Genomic DNA, 7796 nt, shown 5'->3' with positions numbered 1-7796 from the left:
TATGTTCCGGTAGCAGCAGATGCGACGGATAAACAGAAAAACGCGCAGAAGGAAGTAAGGAAGAAGGATCAGAAAGCATTGTTCTTCATTCATCAATGTGTTGATGTAAATGTGTTTGAGAAGATTGCAGATTCAACGACAGCAAAGGCTGCGTGGGACACACTGGTTAGATGTTATGGTGGTGACGCATCAGTGAAGAAGGTGAAGCTTCAGTCCTTGAGAAAGCAATATGAGAATCTCAACATGAAGAATAATGAGAAAGTTTCTGAATACATCTCCAGAGTGATTCTGATCACTAATGAGATGAAAGCGTGTGGAGAAACTCTCTCTGCAGAAACAATCATGGAGAAGGTATTGAGATCCCTTACCTCTCAATTTGATTACATTGTGGTAGCAATAGAACATTCCAAGGACCTGAGCACCATGAGAATTGAAGAGCTGCAGAGCAGTCTAGAAGCGCAAGAGTTGCGTTTAACTGAGAGAACTTCTGAAAGGGAAGTAGAGCAGCAGGCTCTGAAAGCAACTTCTGATAGGAGGTATCAGAAGCAGTCAGAAGCCAGGAGAAGATCTGATGGTGGTCAGAAGTCAGAAAGCTCAACCTCTGATAGACAAAAGAATGCTCAGAAGGGAAAAGAGAAGTATGACAAGAAGAAAATCCAATGTTACTGCTGTAAGAAGTTTGGTCACTTTGCTAGAGACTGTTGGTTAAACAAGGAGAGAAAATCAGAAGAAGCAAATATAGCCAGAAGTTCTGATGACGAATCTGTGCTATTGATGGCCTCTGAATCTGATGATTTGGATCTGATAGACTGGTGGTATATGGACACTGGCTGTTCAAATCATCTTACTGGAAACAAGAAATGGCTGGTTGACTTTGACTCTGAAAAGAGGACAAAGATCAGATGTGCTGATGACAAATATCTTAATGCAGAAGGTATGGGAAACGTCAGAGTGATTCTGAACAATGGGAAAACAGCATTGATTCAGAACGTGTGGTATGTACCTGGCATCAGAAGCAATCTGATGAGTGTGGGACAATTAATTGAGAAAGGTTTTTCAGTTACCATGAAGGACAATCTTCTGAAGCTGTATGACTGCAATCAGAAGTTGATTATGGAGTCAGAACAGGGAAGGAATAGAACATTCAAGGTGAATGTCAGAACTGCAGACTCAGAATGTCTTAGTGCAACAAGTGCTGAGAAGGAGAGTGAGTTGTGGCACAGAAGATTTGGTCATTTGAATTTCAGAAGCTTAAAACATCTGAATTCAAAGAAGTTGGTACATGGAATTCCTGCAATTAAGAAGCCTGAAAAGTCATGCAAAGTTTGCATGGAAGGAAAACAACCACGATTGCCATTTGCGTCAGAAACTGCTCCAAGAGCAAAACACGCCTTGGGAGTTGTACATTCTGATGTGTGTGGTCCATTTCCAGTAGCATCGATTGGAGGGAATAAATACTTTGTGTTATTTGTTGATGAATTCACAAGAATGACATGGGTATCCCTTATTAAGTTTAAACACGAGGTGTTTGATGAATTCAAGAAGTTCAGAATGAAGGCTGAGAATCAGAGTGGTCAGAAGTTGAAGATTCTTAGAACTGACGGTGGAGGTGAGTATAACTCCAAAGAGTTCCAGAAGTTCTGTGAGGAGAATGGAATTGAGCATGAGGTTACTGCTCCTTATACCCCTCAACACAATGGTCTTGCTGAAAGAAGAAACCGCACTTTGCTTGATATGGTGAGAAGCATGCTAAAGGAGAAGAAACTTCCTCAGAAGCTCTGGGGAGAAGCTGTTGCCACTGCAACATATGTACTCAACCGATGTCCTACGAAGAAGTTGAAGGAAATAGTTCCAATACAGAAGTGGACTGGAGATAAGCAAAGTGTTAGTCATCTGAAGGTGTTTGGTTCTGTTTGCTATAAACATGTTCCAGAAGCCAGAAGACAGAAGCTGGATGATAGAAGCAAAGTGATGATTCTGATAGGGTACCACAGTACAGGTGCATACAAGCTCTATTGTCCAGAAACCAACAAAATTGAATTCAGCAGAGATGTGATTGTGAAGGAATCAGAATCTTGGAATTGGGATAAGTCTCAATCTGATTCTGATGTTAGAACTTCTGAAGAAAGGTCAGAGTTAAGAATTTCTGAAGTTGGAGTAAACTCTGTCGTTGATTCTGACTCTGATAGTGATTCTGACTCTGGAGAAGACTCAGAAGATGAAGGTGACTCTGATGATCCAGACTCTGATGACCCAGACTCTGATGGTAATCCAGACTCTGGTGGCAATTCAGACTCTGGAAATATGCCAGACCCTGAAGATGGTCAAAGCTCTGGAGGAAGTCAACCATCTGAAGCTAGAAACTCTGAAGCTCAAGACACTGAACAAGTTCAGAGACCACAAAGAATCAGAAACATCCCCAGAAGATATGCAGAATTTGACATGCTGCAAGACACTGAAGTAGACTCTGAAGGAGAAGTTATTCAGTGTGCCATGTTAGTAGACTCTGAACCCATAAGTACAGAAGAGGCTCTTAAGCAGAAGCTCTGGCTGAAGGCCATGAAAGAAGAACTTGATGCTATAGAGAGAAACAAGACTTGGAAGCTGACAGAACTTCCAAAAGACAAGAAAGCCATCAGCGTCAGATGGGTTTTCAAGCAGAAGTTAAAGCCAGATGGTTCAATTGGCAAACATAAAGCAAGGTTGGTAGCCAGATGATTTCTACAGAAACCTGGGCTGGATTACTCTGAAGTGTTTGCACCTGTAGCAAGACATGAAACAATCAGAATGGTGATTGCAATAGCTGCTAACAGGAATTGGCCTCTGATGCATTTAGATGTAAAATCTGCATTTCTGAACGGTCCATTAGAAGAAGAAGTTTACGTGTCACAACCTCCTGGATTTGTGAAAAAGAATCAGGAAGGGATGGTGTACAGATTATACAAAGCTCTATATGGATTGAAACAAGCGCCCAGAGCTTGGAATCTGAAGATTGATTCATTTTTCAAGAAGCAAGGCTTTCAGAAATGTGAGATGGAGTACGGTGTCTATGTTCAGCATACTTCTGAAGGAAATATGACTCTGGTATGTTTATATGTTGATGATATACTGCTGACTGGAAGTTCTGAACAGGAGATAGCCAAGTTCAAGAAAGTTCTGATGAATGAATTCGAAATGACTGATCTAGGCAAAATGACATACTTTCTAGGGATGGAATTCAGATACTCTGAGAAAGGTATTATTTTGCATCAGCTCAAGTATGAATTAGAACTTCTGAAGAGATTTGAATTGAAGAATTGTAAGATTGCTGTCACACCATCTGATACAAATCAGAAACTGGATTCTGACTCTGATGGAAAGGATGTGGACGCTACAACCTTCAAACAGTTGGTTGGTTCTCTGAGGTATTTGTGCAATACCAGACCTGATATTTGCTATTCAGTTGGGATAGTTAGTAGGTTCATGAGTAAACCTAAGTGGTCCCATTACCAAGCTGCTATCAGGATTCTGAGGTATATCAAGGGAACTCTGAAGTATGGAGTATTATTTCCTTCTGGAAGAAAGGATGAGTCAGAACTTCTGAGTTATTCAGATTCTGATTGGTGTGGAGACAGAGTTGACAGAAGAAGTACGTCTGGGTACTTATTCAAATTTCTGGGAGGTCCCATTTCTTGGTGTTCCAAGAAGCAACCTGTTGTGGCGTTGTCAACTTGTGAAGCTGAATACATTGCAGGTGCTGTTACTGCATGCCAAGCTGTGTGGATTCTGAATTTATTGCAGGATCTGAAGATTGAAGTAAACAAACCTCTGAAGCTGATGATTGACAACAAGTCTGCAATCAATCTTGCCAGAAACCCAGTGTTGCATGGGAGAAGCAAGCACATTGAGACCAAGTATCATTTTCTGAGACATCAAGTTCAGAGGGGAGTGTTAGAAGTTGTACACTGCAGCACTCAGAAACAGTTGGCAGATGTTCTGACGAAAGCTATCAAGACTGATCAATTCCTCAGATTAAGGGATGGAATTGGTGTTACAAGCTTTGATGGAATATGAATTAAGGGATGGTATTAGAAGTAATTCATATTTATTAATTATATTATTTTCTTAGCCCCTAAGTTTGTTAGAGGGTATTTTAGTATTTTATCCTATTCTAGTAACCCTAGTTTTAGCTTATAAATAGGGTAACAATCATTGTAATTTTTATCATGTTTGTAGCCGTCATTCTCTGAATAGAATATTTATCTTTCATTCTACCTTTGCACCAACAATTGGTATCAAAGCTCCGGTTCGGATTCATTGGGAAACACGGGAAACACGAGTGAACGTGAGGTCTTGTGTGTTTGATTTTGATTCTTAGATTCGTGTTGAATCTTGAACAAAATCTGATCAGAATTTTAATTCTGTGGGTTGGGAAACACTGTGTGAGAAATCTGAGTGTACTGTGCAAGGTAGAAAGATGAACGGAAACGGCAACATGAACACCAAACTTCCAGTATTTGACGGTAAAAACTGGAATCGTTGGATGATCCAGATGCGTGTACTGTTCGGTGCTCAAGATGTTCTAGATCTTGTCACGGATGGTTATGTTCCGGTAGCAGCAGATGCGACGGATAAACAGAAAAACGCGCAGAAGGAAGTAAGGAAGAAGGATCAGAAAGCATTGTTCTTCATTCATCAATGTGTTGATGTAAATGTGTTTGAGAAGATTGCAGATTCAACGACAGCAAAGGCTGCGTGGGACACACTGGTTAGATGTTATGGTGGTGACGCATCAGTGAAGAAGGTGAAGCTTCAGTCCTTGAGAAAGCAATATGAGAATCTCAACATGAAGAATAATGAGAAAGTTTCTGAATACATCTCCAGAGTGATTCTGATCACTAATGAGATGAAAGCGTGTGGAGAAACTCTCTCTGCAGAAACAATCATGGAGAAGGTATTGAGATCCCTTACCTCTCAATTTGATTACATTGTGGTAGCAATAGAACATTCCAAGGACCTGAGCACCATGAGAATTGAAGAGCTGCAGAGCAGTCTAGAAGCGCAAGAGTTGCGTTTAACTGAGAGAACTTCTGAAAGGGAAGTAGAGCAGCAGGCTCTGAAAGCAACTTCTGATAGGAGGTATCAGAAGCAGTCAGAAGCCAGGAGAAGATCTGATGGTGGTCAGAAGTCAGAAAGCTCAACCTCTGATAGACAAAAGAATGCTCAGAAGGGAAAAGAGAAGTATGACAAGAAGAAAATCCAATGTTACTGCTGTAAGAAGTTTGGTCACTTTGCTAGAGACTGTTGGTTAAACAAGGAGAGAAAATCAGAAGAAGCAAATATAGCCAGAAGTTCTGATGACGAATCTGTGCTATTGATGGCCTCTGAATCTGATGATTTGGATCTGATAGACTGGTGGTATATGGACACTGGCTGTTCAAATCATCTTACTGGAAACAAGAAATGGCTGGTTGACTTTGACTCTGAAAAGAGGACAAAGATCAGATGTGCTGATGACAAATATCTTAATGCAGAAGGTATGGGAAACGTCAGAGTGATTCTGAACAATGGGAAAACAGCATTGATTCAGAACGTGTGGTATGTACCTGGCATCAGAAGCAATCTGATGAGTGTGGGACAATTAATTGAGAAAGGTTTTTCAGTTACCATGAAGGACAATCTTCTGAAGCTGTATGACTGCAATCAGAAGTTGATTATGGAGTCAGAACAGGGAAGGAATAGAACATTCAAGGTGAATGTCAGAACTGCAGACTCAGAATGTCTTAGTGCAACAAGTGCTGAGAAGGAGAGTGAGTTGTGGCACAGAAGATTTGGTCATTTGAATTTCAGAAGCTTAAAACATCTGAATTCAAAGAAGTTGGTACATGGAATTCCTGCAATTAAGAAGCCTGAAAAGTCATGCAAAGTTTGCATGGAAGGAAAACAACCACGATTGCCATTTGCGTCAGAAACTGCTCCAAGAGCAAAACACGCCTTGGGAGTTGTACATTCTGATGTGTGTGGTCCATTTCCAGTAGCATCGATTGGAGGGAATAAATACTTTGTGTTATTTGTTGATGAATTCACAAGAATGACATGGGTATCCCTTATTAAGTTTAAACACGAGGTGTTTGATGAATTCAAGAAGTTCAGAATGAAGGCTGAGAATCAGAGTGGTCAGAAGTTGAAGATTCTTAGAACTGACGGTGGAGGTGAGTATAACTCCAAAGAGTTCCAGAAGTTCTGTGAGGAGAATGGAATTGAGCATGAGGTTACTGCTCCTTATACCCCTCAACACAATGGTCTTGCTGAAAGAAGAAACCGCACTTTGCTTGATATGGTGAGAAGCATGCTAAAGGAGAAGAAACTTCCTCAGAAGCTCTGGGGAGAAGCTGTTGCCACTGCAACATATGTACTCAACCGATGTCCTACGAAGAAGTTGAAGGAAATAGTTCCAATACAGAAGTGGACTGGAGATAAGCAAAGTGTTAGTCATCTGAAGGTGTTTGGTTCTGTTTGCTATAAACATGTTCCAGAAGCCAGAAGACAGAAGCTGGATGATAGAAGCAAAGTGATGATTCTGATAGGGTACCACAGTACAGGTGCATACAAGCTCTATTGTCCAGAAACCAACAAAATTGAATTCAGCAGAGATGTGATTGTGAAGGAATCAGAATCTTGGAATTGGGATAAGTCTCAATCTGATTCTGATGTTAGAACTTCTGAAGAAAGGTCAGAGTTAAGAATTTCTGAAGTTGGAGTAAACTCTGTCGTTGATTCTGACTCTGATAGTGATTCTGACTCTGGAGAAGACTCAGAAGATGAAGGTGACTCTGATGATCCAGACTCTGATGACCCAGACTCTGATGGTAATCCAGACTCTGGTGGCAATTCAGACTCTGGAAATATGCCAGACCCTGAAGATGGTCAAAGCTCTGGAGGAAGTCAACCATCTGAAGCTAGAAACTCTGAAGCTCAAGACACTGAACAAGTTCAGAGACCACAAAGAATCAGAAACATCCCCAGAAGATATGCAGAATTTGACATGCTGCAAGACACTGAAGTAGACTCTGAAGGAGAAGTTATTCAGTGTGCCATGTTAGTAGACTCTGAACCCATAAGTACAGAAGAGGCTCTTAAGCAGAAGCTCTGGCTGAAGGCCATGAAAGAAGAACTTGATGCTATAGAGAGAAACAAGACTTGGAAGCTGACAGAACTTCCAAAAGACAAGAAAGCCATCAGCGTCAGATGGGTTTTCAAGCAGAAGTTAAAGCCAGATGGTTCAATTGGCAAACATAAAGCAAGGTTGGTAGCCAGAGGATTTCTACAGAAACCTGGGCTGGATTACTCTGAAGTGTTTGCACCTGTAGCAAGACATGAAACAATCAGAATGGTGATTGCAATAGCTGCTAACAGGAATTGGCCTCTGATGCATTTAGATGTAAAATCTGCATTTCTGAACGGTCCATTAGAAGAAGAAGTTTACGTGTCACAACCTCCTGGATTTGTGAAAAAGAATCAGGAAGGGATGGTGTACAGATTATACAAAGCTCTATATGGATTGAAACAAGCGCCCAGAGCTTGGAATCTGAAGATTGATTCATTTTTCAAGAAGCAAGGCTTTCAGAAATGTGAGATGGAGTACGGTGTCTATGTTCAGCATACTTCTGAAGGAAATATGACTCTGGTATGTTTATATGTTGATGATATACTGCTGACTGGAAGTTCTGAACAGGAGATAGGCAAGTTCAAGAAAGTTCTGATGAATGAATTCGAAATGACTGATCTAGGCAAAATGACATACTTTCTAGGGATGG

The sequence above is a fragment of the Lathyrus oleraceus genome, chromosome 7, assembly GCF_024323335.1.
Source record: "Lathyrus oleraceus cultivar Zhongwan6 chromosome 7, CAAS_Psat_ZW6_1.0, whole genome shotgun sequence".
Taxonomy (NCBI): Eukaryota; Viridiplantae; Streptophyta; class Magnoliopsida; order Fabales; family Fabaceae; genus Lathyrus; species Lathyrus oleraceus.
This window is presented reverse-complemented; position numbering follows the sequence as displayed.